The sequence below is a fragment of the Palaemon carinicauda genome, chromosome 10 (genome assembly GCF_036898095.1).
Source record: "Palaemon carinicauda isolate YSFRI2023 chromosome 10, ASM3689809v2, whole genome shotgun sequence".
Taxonomy (NCBI): domain Eukaryota; kingdom Metazoa; phylum Arthropoda; class Malacostraca; order Decapoda; family Palaemonidae; genus Palaemon; species Palaemon carinicauda.
Window position 1 is genome coordinate 147,587,486 of NC_090734.1, and position 18,718 is coordinate 147,606,203.

General features: G+C 41.1%; 1 pseudogene; it reads left to right on the forward strand.

Moving 5' to 3' along the window:
• The window catches only part of LOC137648309 (alpha-(1,3)-fucosyltransferase C-like), a 46,367-nt pseudogene extending 28,295 nt beyond the window's left edge, over positions 1-18,072 (forward strand).
• Positions 18,073-18,718: the final 646 nt, after the last annotated feature.

An 18,718-nucleotide genomic window follows, 5' to 3' on the forward strand; every position in this document is an offset into this window, starting at 1 on the left:
ACTGTTGCATCTACAGCATTGTTTATGAATATTTAAATAATCATTGTAAGTATATACTGCAAGTGTGCATTTTTGTGTGAGGATATATTCATGTAATCATATATATATATATATATACATATATATATATATATATATATATATATATATATATATATACATATACACACACACACACATATATATATATATATATATATATATATATATATATATATTTACATATATATATATATATATATATATATTATCCACCATTTTTAATTCTTTCATTTTGTTTCTTCCTCACCCAAATGAAAAACAGATCACCGCACACACGCTGGGTCTTCTATGTGATAGAAACGCCTATGTATATCGGAAACCTTAAAAAATTTGATGGATTGTTTAATTGGACCTACTCATATTTACACACCTCCGATTTCCCTTATCCGTAAGTTTACTTACTTTCTGATTGTTTTTTTTTTTTAATAGTTATAACCACTGATGTGAACACCATCCACTCACCCTACATATTTTCTAACCACTGGTGTGAACACCATCCACACACTCCACATATTCTCTAACCACTAGTATGAACACCATCCACTCACCCCACATACTCTCTAACCATTAGTGTAAACACCATCCACACACTCCACATATTTTCTAACCACGGGTTTAACACCATCCACTCACCTCACATATTCTCTAACCATTAGTGTGAACACCATCCACACACTCCACATATTTTCTAACCACTGGTGTGAACACCATCCACTCACCCCACATATTCTCTAACCACTGGTGTGAACACCATCCACTCACCCCACATATTCTCTAACCACTGGTGTGAACACCATCCACTCACCCCACATATTCTCTAACCACTGGTGTGAACACCATCCACTCACCCCACATATTCTCTAACCACTGGTGTGAACACCATCCACTCACCCCACATATTCTCCCTTCAATAGAAAGTGTCCTCTGTGATAATACATTCTTAGGAAAAGAAAAAAAAAACAGCTTTGCAAGATGTGCTTTTTTAATATGTGTATTGCTTCTGTATTCTGTATTTTCTCTTCGTATGGAATGACAGTGAATCATATTCCTTGTTAATAAGCAACCATTAATATTTTTACTGAGGTCAAGATGTCAAGTTACACATCTGTTGCTGAAGGGCATTGGTCACGGAGTTTAGCTGACCTTTATTATTATCATTATTACTTGTTTAACTGTAACCCTAGTTGGAAAAAAATGCTATAAGCTCAAGTTCTCCAAGAGGGAAAAGAGCCAAGTGAAGAAAGGAAATAAGGAAATATATAGAATAGTGTGTCAGAGTGCACCCTCAAGCAAGAGAACTCTAACCCAAGACAGTGGAAGGCCCTGGTACAGAGGCTATGACACTACCGAAGACTAGAAAACAATGGTTTGGTTTTGGAGTTACCCTCTCATAGAAGGGCTACTTATCATAGCTAAAGAGTCTCCTCTACCCTTACCTAGTAAAAAGTAGCCACTGAACAATTACTGTGCTGACGTTAACCCTTTGAGTTAAGAATTTGGCATTCAATAAGGTATAGAACTGATACGGATACCCATTAACTACCCATTTTTCATACGGTAAACTGTAGGCAATACTTACTAGTGTTAGCAGTGCTCATTTTGGCCCATAGCTGCTTCACTTACTTAGTAGCCTTCTTACCTTTCTTCCCTCTTACAGTCCATCCCCCGAATATAACTTTTACTTAATGATCTCACAGACCCCAATCCCTGGCCTCCTGGCTAGTGCAATGGCAACGTGTTCGCCTAGCATTCGCTTGGCAGCGGATCGATCTCCGCCCAGGACCGTGAGTTATAAGCTGTTTACTGGGGAGGCCACTCCTGTGGTTGGGCACCACAGTGAAAGGGTGTTTGGACTTGCCCGGCTGACGTTCTGGTGTGCTTCTATTCTGATGAAACTGGAACTGAAATCGAATAGTATTTCTTTTTTTGTTACTAAAATACTTCCGGCTAAATGGAAAGAGCCCGTGCCTTGCATCATACAGGCAAATCTGCAATCAAAGTCAACATTCTAGCAGTGGGCGAATATTGCATAACTTCTATTTTAACGTAGTTACTAATCTCAATATATTTTATATTTTTTACTATTCTCATACAGTTTATTTACTTCTTTATTTCCTTTCTTCACTGGGCTATTTTCTCCTATTGGAGCCCTTGGGCTTGTTGCATCCTGCTTTTTCAACTAGGGCTGTAGCTTAGCTAGTAATAATAATACTAATAATTCTGTAATTCACTTCTGTTCTAATATAGCATATGCAACAAACTGAATGCGACAAAAATGCAAAATTTTCCATCGTTATCATCATCATTATAAAACAATCAACAGAATACAAAAAATACTAAATATGTAATATCACTTTTAGATTTGACGTCATGTACCGGCGTCGGGACCCGCTTCCTGAAGTCGACTACCAAAAAACGACAGCTGGGAAAACCAAAATGGCCGCGTGGTTCGTCACCAACTGTGGTGCCAGCAGTGATAGGGATGGGTAAGTGTAAAGGTTGGGAACTAAATAAATAGCTAAATAAATAACTAAATAATTAAATCAATAACTAAATAAATAAATATATCTCACAAAATGCATTTGGGACGTTTGGTAGTGTATTCGGCCCCTAACATTTCAGGTTTCTTTGAGAGAAAATATATGAACTTTTCTTCCTCGACTACTTGACTTGAAATCTTGATTGATTGATTGATTTGAGATTTTCTGACATCCTGACATCTAAGGGCATTGACACCGATATCATTTATCATAAATAAATAAAAGAATATTCAATTAAAACCAGAAAAGCAGATATTTTAAGTTAAATATCTTTCAGAAGACCTGCTTCTGACGTAAAGCTAAAAATGCCGCTACCACGATACAACACATCATGTCCAAGAATCTTGATAAAAATCTTGTAGAGTCAAGTTTATTTTGATAGAAGAATTGGAAGACTACGGCCTACATGGCTGCAGACTTTGAAGCGTGAAGTAGAAGATGGATGGACAAGTATTGATTTAAAAGCTCAAGATAGAGACGACTGGTGAAATCTAATCGAGGCCCTTTGCGTCAATAGGCGTAGGTGGAGATGATGATGATGATACATATCAAAGTTCTTATTAGTAACATACTAATCTGGTAATAGGTGATAAATTGTCAAGTTCCTGTAGAAATTTATGTTAAAAAAAACAGCAATCCAATTTATTGTAGGACTATATGGCTAGTCATGGTCGACACACGTCATTCTGCACCTAGTTACCAGGTCTTAATTTCTGTTCTCACCAAGCACACAAAATTGAGATGACATTTCTTCATATAAAGTAAGACAATAATGCAGAGTAGATCCTTCAATCCATTTTTTTTCATTAGGTCTGTGTCTCAAACTCTGGTGGATTCGGTTTCACATTAATCAGAAGCCTAGTTCATTAGCTATATTAAAAAAGGAGGGTGTTATGGGCCTTGAAATAGATAGTAAGTCTGTGAGCGCCTGAAGCAGTTGTTGCGAACTACCGTGTGGTTATGTGACGTCAGACTTCGACTCCCTATTCTGATAACAAATTTAATGGCAAGTGTCCTAATCCCTAAGCCCTAACCCATCGTGCCTAAATTGTAGTGCTTGGTAATGTGGATCTAATTCCATAAGAACATCCCCATTACCAAGACGCAAAAATGTCACCATTAAAGCCATTAGTGTCTTGAAGAATTTTGGAAATGTGAAACAAATCTCTTTCGACTATTAAACTAATCTCTTTTCTATTTCAAGGTTCGTCAGATCATTACAGAACTACCTAACAGTAGACATTTACGGCCGTTGTGGACCGCTGAAATGTGAATGTGAAGGCAATTGTGCTCTCGGACAACCAGTTTTGTTACAGAATGGTGGAGAGAGACTACAAGTTCTATATGGCTTTGGAGAACTCTCTTTGCAAGGACTACGTCACCGAAAAACTCTTCAACTTATTGAGGTGAAGTTCGCATCTGCTTTCTTTGCCTCTCCTGTCTCCAAATGTTCGTATTAGAGGTTGGGACGAATGGAAAAGGATTGGGCCACAGTTGGCCTAGTTATAGTAACATTTATTTTAAACTTTTAGCATGCAGTAGGCCTAGTACTTACATTTTCCCTTCCACCACGTTCCCTTTAAATTTCCCGTAACCACTATTACTTTCATTTCAGCAGACTTTTTTTAATGTTTCCGGAAATAACTGAACTTACTAGATACTTTCAGCACATTCCATTAAAAATATATTTTTTTTTCTACTTTCAGCAGATTATATTTATGCCTTCCAGTAATGAGCATCCATTCCTAAACATTCCATTCAAACCTTCCAGTAATCAGCACCCCTTCCTAAACGTTCCATTCAAACCTTCCAGTAATCAGCACCCCTTCCTAAACGTTCCATTCGAACCTTCCAGTAATCAGCACCCCTTCCTAAATGTTCCATTCGAACCTTCCAGTAATCAGCACCCCTTCCTAAACGTTCCATTCGAACCTTCCAGTAATCAGCACCCCTTCCTAAACGTTCCATTCAAACCTTCCAGTAATCAGCACCCCTTCCTAAACGTTCCATTCGAACCTTCCAGTAATCAGCACCCCTTCCTAAACGTTCCATTCAAACCTTCCAGTAATCAGCACCCCTTCCTAAACGTTCCATTCAAACCTTCCAGTAATCAGCACCCCTTCCTAAACGTTCCATTCAAACCTTCCAGTAATCAGCACCCCTTCCTAAATGTTCCATTTAAACCTTCCAGTAATCAGCACCCCTTCCTAAACGTTCCATTCAAACCTTACAGTAATCAGAAAGACCTAACCTTTTCTACCTTCCAGCACAGTCCAATAAAACCTTCTAGTAATTAACAGGAATTACCATTTCCTTTTCGGTACATAACATTTAAACCTTCCACTAATCAGGAGGACTTAGTTTCATTTCCAGCGCATTCCATTTACACCTGTCATTAATCAGCAGGACTTGATATTTTTACTTCCAGAACGTTTCATTCAAATTTGATTTTCAATTTCATTATGTTCCATTTAAACTCTCAATTAATCAGTAGGACTTCCTGTCTTTATGTCCAGCACATTTTATTGAAACCTTCTAGTAATCACAGCAGGACCTATCCTTTTTTTCCTTTCCAGAACGTTCTATTTGATCCTTCAATCAATCAGCAGGACTTTCTTTTTTTCACTTCCAAAACATTCTACTTAAACCTTTAAGTAATCAGCAGGACTTGCATACTTCACTTCTAACATATTCTATTTGAAATTTGCAGCGATCACCATGACTTACATTCCTCACTTCCAGACTATCCATTTAAACGTTCCAGTAATCACTACGATTTACAGTCTTAACTTCTAGCACATTCTATTTAAGCTTTCCAGTAATAAGCAGGATTTACATTCTTCACTTCTAACATTCCATTTAAACTTTCCAGTAATCAGCAGGACTTATATTCATCACTGTCAGCCTACTTCATTTAGACCTTCCTGTAATCAGCAGGACTTACATTCTTCATTTCCAGCCCATCCATTTAAACCTTCCAGTAATCCACAGGACTTATAGTCTTCACTTCTAGTGCATTCCACTTAAACCTTTCAGTAATCTGCAGGACTCACATTCTTCACTTCCAGTACTTTCCATTTAAACCTTCCAGTAATCAGCAGGACCTACTGTTTTCACCTTCTACCCACTCTGTCTGGTATGACGGTTTACTATTGAGGCTCTGATTGTAGTAGAGGGAGGAAACTTCAAATCCTTAATTGTAGGTTCTTATCATTGAAGTGCTTTACATCACATGATAAAAATGTGTGGGGTTCACAATCCGTTTAAGCTCGATAGTTCCTTGTAGTGTCTACTACTTAACATCCTTGTGAACTAAGGCTGGGGTGTTTGGGAAGCCTACAGGTCTACCTACCGAGTCATCAGCAACCAATGCCTGGTCCTCCCTGGTCCTAACTTGGATGGAGAGGGGGCAGTACTGTCTGGATTGGGAAACTGCAGCATGAATTCATGAGAGGGAGATGGATTATGCATACCATCTTTATAGTAAGGCAGTTACAAGAAAAGAGACTAGAGGGAAACCAAAAGCTATTCTGTGCTTTTGTAGATCTAGAGAAAGCTTATGATAAAATACCCAGAGAAGTGATGCTTTCGTGCTTGACAAAATGTTAAGTCCCGAATTTGGTTAGAATGTAGAGATGATGTACAAAAGAACAAGGATTAAAGTAATAACAGCTGTAAGGGAAACAGAAACCTTTGAAGTTATTGTTGAATTAGACCAGGGTTCAGCGTTAATCCCGTTTCTATTTGTGGTGGTTAAGGATGTGTTAATTGAAGGTATCAGAAATGAAGAGTTGTGGAAGTTACTATATGCAGATGATTTGTGGATTAACACTGAAAATGAGGAAGTCTTACATTAGAAGGGCTGTAGAGTGGCAAAAGACTTTTAAAAGAGGTGGCTTCAGAGTAAATGTGGATAAGACTGAAGCTATGAATAGCAGTAAGGTAGAGACAGAATAGCCACGCATGAAAGTAGAGGTTAAGTTATAAAACAGGTGGAAAAATTCAAATACTTGGGATCTACTATAAGTCAGGATGGAGGATGCGAGGCTGAAGTTGAGAATAGAATAAAAGCAGTTCGGGGAAAGTGTAAGGATGTAGCCGGAGTGGTATATGATAAGAAAATGCCAATTAAGCTAAAAGTCAAGATCTATAGCACAGTAATTAAGATCAGTGTTGACATATAGATTGGAAATGTGAGTTCTAAGACAAAAAGAGAGAGCAAAGCTTGAGAAAAAGAAAGAGATGAGAATGGCGAGGTTGATTATAGGAATATCATTGTTCGAAAAATTGGAAAATGATGAAATAAAAAGAATGGAAGGTATAATGAAGATTGCTGATGTGATTAGTGTCACAATTGATGTGGTGTGGGTGTGTGTTGAGGATGAATGGTAGGGAGGGAGTGAGGAGGGCTTGGGAGGAGCCTGTAAGGCGAAAATCGAGAGGGAGGCAGAGAGTAAGATGGCGAGATAAAGTGAAGGATGATATGGACAGAAGAGGTTTGGTAGAAGAGGATGCCTTTGATCGAAGGCATTGGGGAGGGTGCATCAGGCAACAGACCCCTTATTGTAAGGATTACGGTGGAAAGAAGATTCATAACAGCAGATCCTTCTCTTTTCACTTCAGCAAATTCTTTTTCATCCTTCCAGTATTCAGGAGATCTTGATCTCCCTTCCAGCACATCACCTTTATTGCACCCAGGATTCTTGCTCTTTTCACTTCTATCATATTCTGACTAATCTGCCCAGTCTTCAATGAGTCTTCCTTGCATATTTTTCAACATTTTTATAAGGTCCTCCTAATATTCACTAAGATTTATCCTCCTCACATCCTGTATGTATCATCTGATACATAATCTTACACATCTTATCACTTACAGCACATTTAACCCTTCATGTATTCAGCACAAAAAAAAATCTTACTCTCTTCACCTTGAACAAAATTATCTTGATACATCCTGTTCAGCATTCCTTGCTCCACTCCTTTAAAGTGATTTCCTCATCATCTCTATTAGTTAGCACTTCTCCCTTTCATGACGTTCTACTCAATTGTTACAGTAAGAAAGTTAAAATATGATTTGCATTGAGGCAGTACATATTTCCACACACTCTATTCATAAAAAAACTGTAACAGTTTTATCATACCACGCTGCAAAACAAATATTTAGTTTTTGTAGCCAGCCAATGATCACATCTAAGATTTAAGATGTAATGAAGCTCCTAACAATACATACTACTGTATCTCCTGGTAAGTTTTAAGATTTAATGAATGCAGTAGATTAGGAACCTTACAGCGGTCTCTTTTACAATTACAGATATAATGTAGTTCCTGTAGTTTATAGTTTGGCTAACTTCTCTGATATAGCACCTCCAAAGTCATTCATCAATGCCCTCGAATTTGCGTCTGTTAAAGAGCTGGCTGAATTTCTTCTCAAACTTGACAAAGACGATAAAGCCTATAACGAATACTTTGCGTAAGTATATGGTTACTTTCTCGTGTATATGATCATAAGGAACGAATAGCTTGAGGACTTTGAATTTTTCAATGTAAAAGGACCACCAAAGAGTCAGAAAATAAATAAAATTCTTGAGTTAAGACGATTGTAAGAATCTGTTTGCAAGGCATTATGGTTGCAAATCAGTTTTGCTTCAAAATTGTGATATTAGCATTAGTATATCTGAAATTTACTATTCAAAAGCATTACTTGCTGTAAAATTTAAAAAATTTTTCTCTAAAGCAAGTCAAGATATGTAAGCAGGAATGATGGCACTATCAGTAATAAACTCACTGAAGACTGTTTAGTAATTAGAGGAATAAACTCCTTCCTCCCTTTAGATGGAAACGTTACCACCACTTCACGTCAAAATGGGCCCGGTCAGCATCGGTCTGGTGTGACCTCTGTGAACGTCTCCACACAGACAATGCAACCAAGGTCACTCCACTGGTGAAATGGTTCATAACAGACTCCCACTGCAAATTATCCTTCGAAACAGGGAGGGACTTTCTTGCACAGCAAAAGTAAGTAGGCTAGGTAATTGTATAACTTAACTGAAATCCACAAAGTAAATTCCCACACACTTTGTATTGTGGGTTTATGTGTAGGCCTAGACCTACATACATAGGGTGAAAGTTTAAAGATTTATAAGATGTTCACAGATTTCAATGCTGGCTGGACTGTCAGGATTGGGTATTGTAAGAAGGGTTCATAAAAGAAAAAAGTGATGCGAACTGGATATAAGAGGTTTACCAAAAGTTTAAGGAATTTTCTTAGAAGTGAGAGAAAATAATAGGTGCAATAAAAAATACAGACGTGAAATGAAGTTAGTATTTAAGGGAGAAAAAGTAATTACCTTAGGTTAGTAAAATGCAGAGAGAAAGGTTAATATACTAATGCTTCCGGTTAAAGGTGCAAATAGATAGTTTGCTAAATTGTAGTGCCGAGTAGATGGAAGGTTTAAGTTGATAGCAGTAATGGAGGGAAGAGTGACTGGAGGTATTATGGATCATTATTTGGTTGAAACAAAATTCAAGATAGGTAGATATTCAGGCTGGGAAGGAAGGAGTCTAACTATGACTGTATATGCAGTCAAAATAAGTGAGTTTGGTAAGAGGGTAAAGTTGCATAGTGACAAAAGGGCCAGTGATGAAGCTAAATAGGTTGGAGGAGGAGAGAAGGAACATGAAATTCCATGATGGGATCTTATGAACAGAATTTTAAGGACTCTGGATATAGGACAAAAGGAACAGGGAATGAAAACCATTAGAAGTGGTGAGGGGAAAGGCGATGATTGATAAAGGGCTTGATAGAAGAGATACCATTCAGTAGTAACATGTTTGCCTTGCATTCGCAGGCAGCAGATTGATCCTAGCCTGGGACAGCAAATTTAAGTTTTTTACTGGGGAGGTTACTGCTGTATTTGGGTAGCACAGTGGGGTGTTAGGCTTGCCGACGTTCATGTGCCCGTCTCTTCAGACGATACTGAAACTGAAACCAGACACCCTAAACCTTTAAAAAAAAAGAGATCATGTATCTTAGAAATAAAAGCCATGCATGGAGCGATGCTTCCAAATGTAAATTCAGTCTTGGGTCGTTGAAGTGAATATTACGATGACTGGTGAACACAAATGATTGAAGAGAGAGACAGCGAAATGATGTAAGAGTGGATGGGGATATAAGTTAAAAAAGCTAGTAGAAGGGTTGAGCACATAAGGAATTCATTAAAGAGGTTGCAAAAGGGAATTCCTTAAAAGTGGATGGGATTTAAAAGTGATATACCTTGGTTTGGTATTGATAGCGTGATTAAGTTGTTGACCAGGGTATATAATGTGGATAAAGGAAAGGATCCTTGGGAATGATTGCTCTGTTGTTGTGTAAAAGTAAATTGTTTGAAGTGGTTATGAAAATTATACGATTTTGATAGTACTTAGTATGCTATGGAAGGTATATAGTAGGATTGAGCTCGAGAAAGACAGATGGGAGTGTGGTTGTAGGCACATAAGAGAGAATATGGATCAAGTATTTGTTATGGAATGGTTACATAAACTTGAAAGTAAGGTAAGAAGCTTTATATTGGCAAACTTGGACCTATAAAACGATTATGATGAATGCTGGAAGAAAATAAATTGCACATGTGCAAAGTTGTGGGGAAAAAAGTAGGTTATGAAACGATTTCGATATGGCTGATGTTAGCTGAGGATACAGTACTGATTGGACAGAGTGAAGAGAAACAGCAAGAATTAGTGAATGAGTTTTAAACTGGTTGAATTAGTATAAAATTGAAATCAAATGTGAGCGAATGAAAGATTATGATGGTTTATGAAAACAAGAATACTACTACATTGAATGTTGTTATTAAGAATGATGGACAAGAACAGGTAGAACATGGAGTGGGGTTAGTCACGAAATAAATGCAGCATAAAAGGTAGGTGGTAGTGTGCTAGAGATTGAAGTGGATTTGGATTTATGGATGTGGGCTATATAGCCCTGCTCTAGTAGTTATGGGACAATTTGGCACCTATCTGCAACTAAGGTAAAACTCTAGTTATACTAAATGTAAAAACTAGGAACAGACTTAGAATGTCTAAAGAATCCAAGTTATAAATGTATGACTTTATTGTTTGGCTAACTATTTCAAGGACAAGGAAGTAAAACACAAATGCTGAAAACTGGTGAAAGGAAAAAAGTTGAAGCTGCTTAGAACAAATTTTATATGACGCAAGAAAATTTGAAGATGAATCTAAGTGGATTAAAATTCTGAATAGGTCACATGCGGTCGGTAGTAGGAAGCACACAAAAGTCTGACCGAGGAGAATGATTGTGGGTCTGCTAGTGAGGCTTGTATGTATGTGTAAAATGATATTTTAATTATAAAATAAATTTTTGAATATACTTACCCGGTGAATATATAATAGCTAATTGCTGCTGCTCCAGCGGCTCGACAGAAAAACACACAAAAACTCGCGAGCGATCGCTATGAAGGTTGCGGGTGTGCCCACCAGCGCCAACTATCAGCCAGATACCACACATGCATGTAAACAAGCCTCAATTCTTCTCGTCCCGCTGCGTCTCTATTGGGGAGGAAGGGAGGGCCTTTAATTTATATATTCACCGGGTAAGTATATTCAAAAATTTATTTTATAATTAAAATATCATTTTTAAATATTTAACTTAGCCGGTGAATATATAATAGCTGATTCACACCCAAGGCGGTGGGTAGAGACCGGAGTTAATTAAGTTTACAGCGTATATGCTTAGAGTTTTTGACAGTTATCAATATAACAAAACCCAAATATATAGGTACCTGGTAAGGAAGTTGACTTAGACGATTACTCTGCCTTGTAAGTCTGTCTTCCTCACGAAGCCCAGCGATCCTCTTAGGATGCTGAAAGACTCCCAGGAGCTGAAGTATCAAGGGCTGCAACCCATACAAACAGGACCTCCTCAAACCCCTAATCTGGGCGCTCTCAAGAAATGACTTTGACCACCCGCCAAATCAACCAGGATGCGAAAGGCTTCTTAGCCTTCCGTACAACCCAAAAAACAATATTAAAAACATTTCAAGAGACAGATTAAAAAGGATATTGGAATTAGGGAAGTGTAGTGGTAGAACCCTCACCCACTACTGCACTCGCTGCAACGAATGGACCCAGTGTGTAGCAGTCCTCGTAAAGAGTCTGGACATCTTTTAAGTAAAATGACGCGAACACTGACTTGCTTCTCAAAAAAGTCGCGTCCATGATACTTTGCAGAGATCTATTTTGCTTGAAGGCCACGGAGGTTGCTATAGCTCTAACTTCGTGCGTCTTAACCTTAAGCAAACATCGGTCTTTCTCATTCAAGTGAGAATGAGCTTCTCGTATTAAAAATCTGATAAAATATGACAAAGCATTCTTTGACATAGGCAATGATGGTTTCTTAACTGAGCACCATAATGCCTCAGATTTACCTCGTAATGACTTAGTACGAGCTAAATAGAACTTAAGAGCTCTAACAGGACATAATACTCTTTCCAGTTCGTTGCCTACGATCTCTGATAAGTAAGGAATATCAAAAGATTTAGGCCAAGGACGAGAAGGTAGTTCATTTTTGGCCAGGAAACCAAGTTGAAGAGAACAAGTGGCTTTTTCTGTAGAAAAGCCGATGTTCTTACTGAAGGCATGAAGTTCACTGACTCTTTTAGCCGAAGCCAAGCACAATAGGAAAAGTGTCTTGAGAGTGAGATCCTTCAGGGAGGCTGAATGTAATGGCTCAAACCTGTCTGACATGAGGAACCTTAGGACCAAGTCTAAGTTCCATCCAGGAGTTGCCAAACGACGTTCCTTAGAGGTCTCAAAAGACTTAAGGAGATCTTGGAGATCTTTATTGTTGGAAAGATCTAAGCCTCTATGCCGAAAGACCGAAGCCAACATGCTCCTGTAGCCCTTGATCGTGGGAGCTGAAAGGGAGCGAACCTTTCTCAGATGTAAGAGAAAATCAGCGATTTGGGCTACAGAGGTACTGGACGAGGACACAGATGCTGACTTGCACCAGTCTCGAAAGACTTCCCACTTCGACTGGTATACTCTAATGGTAGAAGCTCTCCTCGCTCTTGCAATCGCACTGGCTGCCTCCTTCGAAAAGCCTCGAGCTCTTGAGAGTCTTTCGATAGTCTGAAGGCAGTCAGACGAAGAGCGGGGAGGTTTAGGTGTACATTCTTTACGTGGGGCTGACGTAACAGATCTACCCTTAGAGGAAGACTTCTTGGAAAGTCTACCAGCCATCGAAGTACCTCGGTGAACCACTCTCTCGCGGGCCAGAGGGGAGCAACCAACGTCAACCTTGTCCCTTCGTGAGAGGCGAACTTCTGCAGTACCTTGTTGACAATCTTGAATGGTGGGAATGCATATAAGTCCAGATGAGACCAATCTAGGAGAAATGCGTCTATGTGTATTGCTGCTGGGTCTGGGACTGGAGAGCAATAGATTGGAAGTCTCTTGGTCATCGAGGTTGCAAAGAGGTCTATGGTGGGTTGACCCCAAGTCGCCCAAAGACTCTTGCACACGTCCTTGTGGAGGGTCCATTCCGTAGGAATTACCTGACCCCTCCGACTGAGGCAGCCTGCTAAGACGTTCAAGTCGCCCTGGATAAACCTCGTTAACAGGGAGATGCCTCGATCTCTTGACCAAATGAGCAGGTCCCTTGCGATCTCGTACAGCGTGAGGGAGTGGGTGCCTCCTTGCTTGGAGATGTACGCCAAGGCTGTGGTATTGTCGGAGTTGATCTCTACCACTTTGTTTCGAAGGCGACTCTCGAATTTCATCAAGGCCAAGTGGACTGCCAAAAGCTCCTTGCCGTTGATGTGCATGCTCCTCTGACTTGAGGTCCACAGACCTGAGCATTCCCGACCGTCCAGGGTCGCACCCCAACCCAAATCCGACGCGTCTGAGAATAGTACGTGGTTTGGGTTCTGAACTGCTAGGGAAAGTCCCTCTCTCAGACTGATATTGTCGTTCCACCAATTCAGGCATGCCTTTACTGGTTCGGAGACCGGGATTGAGACCGTCTCTAACGTCTTGTCCTTCTTCCAGTGAAAGGCTAGATGGAACTGGAGAGGTCGAAGTTGCAGCCTTCCTAGCGAGACAAACTGCTCCAGGGATGATAGAGTTCCTACTAGACTCATCCAATTCCTGACTGAGCACCGTTCTCTCTTCAACATTAGTTGGACTTTGAGCAGGGCTTGCTCTATTCGGGTGGCAGACGGAAAAGCCCGAAAAACTGGACTGCGAATCTCCATCCCTAAATACAGTATAGTTTGGGATGGAATCAGCTGGGACTTTTCTAGGTTGACCAAAAGTCCCAATTCCTTGGTCAGATCCAATGTCCAATGAAGATCCTGCAGACAGCGATGACTGGACGAGGCTCTGAGAAGCCAGTCGTCCAAGTACAGGGAGGCTCGGATTCCCGATAAATGGAGGAATTTTGCTACATTCCTCATAAGCCTCGTAAACACGAGAGGAGCAGGACTTAGGCCAAAGCACAGGGCCCGAAACTGGTATACCACATTTTTGAAAACAAACCTCAGAAACGGTTGGGAATCTGGGTGTATAGGGATGTGGAAGTACGCGTCTCTTAGGTCGAGAGAGACCATCCAGTCTCCCTTTCTGACCGCTGCTAAGACTGATTTCGTGGTCTCCATGGTGAACTTTGTTTTCGTAACAAAGACGTTGAGCGCACTGACGTCTAGCACCGGTCTCCAACCTCCTGTCTTCTTCGGGACTAGGAAGAGACGGTTGTAAAACCCCGGTGATTGAAGGTCCGAGACTTTCACCACCGCTCCCTTCTCTAGCAACAGAGACACTTCTAGGTTTAGGGCTTGTCTCTTTGACTCCTCTCGGTACCTGGGAGAGAGGTCGATGGGGGAAGTCGCTAGAGGAGGTTTGCGTACAAATGGAATTTTGTACCCCTCTCTGAGCAACCGAACAGACTGTTGGTCTGCGCCCCTCTTCTCCCAGGCCTGCCAGAAGCTCTTCAATCTGGCTCCTACTGCTGTCTGAGGCTGTGGGCAGTCAGACTCTGCCACGTGAGGACTTGGCTCCTCTCTTCTTTCCTCTCTTTCCCTCGGCACGAGTACTTCCCCTGCTGGGAGCTCTGCCACGAAAGGGCGGGATAAATCTGGACGCCGGAGTGTCGATCCTGGGTCTAGCAGAAAAGGATGTAGAAGGAGTCCCCTTGCGAGCAGAGGACGCCACCAAGTCATGGGTGTCCTTCTGCACAAGTGAAGAAGCTATGTCCTTAACCAATTGTTGCGGAAACAAAAACTTTGATAAGGGAGCAAAGAGCAGTTCTGATCTCTGACAGGGAGTAACTCCTGCCGAAAGAAAAGAGCAAAGGGACTCTCGCTTCTTTAAGACTCCCGACGTAAAAGAGGAGGCGAGCTCATTGGAACCATCGCGGATGGCTTTATCCATACAGAACATTATCAGTAAGGAGACATCTCTATCAGCCGATGAGATTTTCCTACTTAAGGCTCCCAAAGACCAGTCAAGGAAGTTGAAAACTTCAAAGGCTCTGTATACGCCTTTCAGCAGATGGTCAAGGTCCGAGGAGGACCAACTAATCTTCGAGCGTCTCATGGCTAGGCGGCGGGGAGAGTCTACGAGGCTTGAGAAGTCACCCTGGGCAGAGGCAGGGACTCCCAAGCCGAGAACTTCTCCCGTGGCATACCAGACGCTCGATCTAGACGAGAGCTTTGACGGAGGGAAGGCAAAGGCCGTCTTCCCCAAACTCCTCCTGGTATCCAACCAGTCGCCTAAAAGTCGTAAAGCTCTCTTGGAAGAGCGAGAGAGCACTAGCTTTGTAAAGGCTGGCATGTTAGCAGGTAAGCCTAGAGCAAACTCAGACGGTTGCGAACGAGGAGCAACAGTGACGAAGTGATCGGGAAAAAGCTCCTTGAAAATTAACATGACTTTCTTAAAGTCCATTGATGGAGGAACCGTTCTAGGTTCGTCTACATCCGAAGGATGATCATCATGATGAGGGTCAGCAACGTCCTCATCTGAAGGATCCTCATCCGACAACTGCTGAGTAACAAGCAAAGGGGTTGGCAATGCTTGACACGCAGAGTCCACACGCACTGGTGCATTAGTAGCAGTCAGGGACGCTACGTCATGTAACTGCTTAACAGCCTGACTGTCAACAACAACAGGAGCGGGAGGACGCTCGACGTCAACTCGAGACTGTTTTGACTGCCTAGACTGAGCAGTCAAAACAACTCTAGACTGCGGTGGTTGACGCTCAGCGTCAAAACAAGTCAACTCCGCTGGTTGGCGAACGTCCTGAACGTCAACAAGAGCATTAGGAAGTGGCTGAACGTCCATATGCGGCTGAAAGTCAACACGTGACTGCATCGAGTGAGGCTCTACAAAGCGTGACTGACGTGACTTAGCTACGCCAACGTCAACAGGACGAGCAAAGGCTCGTTTTGGTGGCTGAAGGCCAGGATCTCGATGAGTTAAGCGGCGAGGATCATCGTGAACCTTATCGGCAGAATAGTCTTCCATAAGGGAGGCGAGCTTAATCTGCATGTCTTGCAGCACAACCCATTTAGGATCAACGGGAATGGGTGCGGTAAAAGATGGGGTTAACGTCTGAGACGGCACAACCTTGCCTACACCAAGACTCTCTGAGCCTGTGTAACGTTGCTGCTTAGGCGGCGAGCAGTCTTCCGATGACTGCAAAGGGTCAGAGCTGTCCCAATGGCTACAACCAGGACGCTGGACCTGTCCTGAAGGGACCGACTTTCGCTTAAGGGGCCTAGAAACCTTGCTCCACGGTTTCTTATGCGAAAAGCCTTCGGATGACGAGGAGAAAATGGTCTCTCTCGTCTTATGGTAGGGGCGATCTTGGTGAGACACGCCTGTTACCATAGAGGGAACGTCTGTTCGCTGATCAAGGCCTCTCGAACCCATAAGTCGTACGACATTACTTCTCCCCTGGACTTGGGAGCTTGCAAGAGGTCTCGGACTAGGCGAACGACAGGCACGAACAGACGAACCCTCGGTCGCAACACTGACAACACTTTGCGCACTAATCACTTTCCCATGATTTTCCGCTGTGGCACTCTGACATTTTAGCTCTTTAACGTCAGCCATGAGTTGATTACGATCTGTTGCTAACGATTCAACTCTTTCACCCAAGGCATGAATGGCACGTAACATGTCTCGCATCGATGGTTCCTGAGTGCCAGTAGGGGGTTCAGGCACAACCACTACAGGGGAAGGATTAGGTTCAGGGGCATGTGGAGAGGAAAAATCTACTGATCTAGAGGAACTCCTCCTTACCCTATCTCTCTCTAGCTTACGAGAATACTTGTCGTATTCGAGCCAATCGAATTCCGAAAGGCCCACGCATTCCTCACACCGATCTCCTAATTGACAGGTTTTACCCCAACAATTAGAACACACAGTATGTGGGTCGAGAGAGGCCTTTGGAAGACGCCTATTGCAATCCCTAGCATTACACTTACGAAATCTAGGGGCTTGTGAAGCGTCAGCCATTTTGAATTAGTCAAAGAAAGTCCAACAATTAAATCTGTCCAATAAAGAGTTCAAGAGTTTAAGTTGAGGAAAAACACCTGCACTGCGAAAGCTCAAACCAAAATGAAGTACTTCACCAAATATGTTGAGAAAACTCCAGGTTATACAGCGAGTATTGATACGTCTTGTCGTCAAGGTCGACAGAGAAGAATTGAGGCTTGTTTACATGCATGTGTGGTATCTGGCCGATAGTTGGCGCTGGTGGGCACACCCGCAACCTTCATAGCGATCACTCATGAGTTTTTGTGTGTTTTTCTGTCGAGCCGCTGGAGCAGCAGCAATTAGCTATTATATATTCACCGGCTAAGTTAAATATTTAAAAACAGATAATGCTGTAGAGGTTTAGTAGGCTCACTTGGAATTCATCCTTCGTCCTGGGCAAATCTGTGTTGCCTGCTCCATACATGAATGGAACCAGTTCGATTTTCTGTGTTTAGAGTCCTTCTTTCAGTGTTGACTTTTATTTAAAAAGACAAGTTGAAAGCGTACAAAATGTTCTGTCCATTAGTACTTTTGGGACTATGACTGCTCGTGTAAGAGCCACCGCCCGGAGATAAGCTTCGGGCAATCTGTATCCATCCATTGAGAAATACTTAATTCATTCTTCAATTTTGTACACAATTGAAAATCCATAAAATTCGCAAATAAGTCTAGAAGTGAGGAGAAAATTAGCCTGGTTCACTAACCATGAACATCTTGTTTCAGATCGGTGAAGGGATGATGTTGCCCGGATATAGCCAGGCTACATCCTTATGACTCCAAGTAATAGCCTACATCCTTGGTGTAAAATATGTCGAAGCCAGGATTCTAGGTATCATTTACAATTACTCATTGTTCTACAGTATACTAAGATGTTTTTTCTTGCTTGCTTCCAAGCTGTACAAAACATGGTGGTGACAAAAGAAAATATATGTTAATCATTCACATTATCAAACTATCTTATTACTTTTATCAGACAAAAAAGCTGTTCAGGTATCAAACTACTGTATGTCATGCAGATAATACTTATTCATAGCAATGACTAAAATCATATCAAGAACTAGAACAAGCACTTGGTAGAGCGCATGCCTTCGCCAACGCCACATTTGTTACCATGGAAATTAATTTCATGTAAATCGGATAAAAATATCTGCAATATAGCAAAAAGACGTTTTTAACCTTTTTGTTACCTTGAATTTGACCTTTTACGAAAACGCTTCCAAACTCTAATCAAATTGTCCTTGGATTATGGCCAAGCATACCACTAAATTTCAGGAGATTAGGGTAAGTAGCTTTTGAGTTATGCGAATCACAAACCAACAAACATAAATAAATAAACAAACAGACGCCTATCAAAACGTAAACTTCGCAACAAGCTGTCGAAGGTAAAGATACAAACAATGTGTCAAAATCTTGAAATAAATTTAACTTTAACCATTAGGGTATAGAGTCGCTGGTGGCCGTAACATACAACAAAATAGCACATTAAATGGGCAATTAAGATCTATGATCTACACTTCTATAAAGGTTAATAGATTAGCAATTACCTATTTTTTTGGATATGTTCAATAATGATTCATTATCTG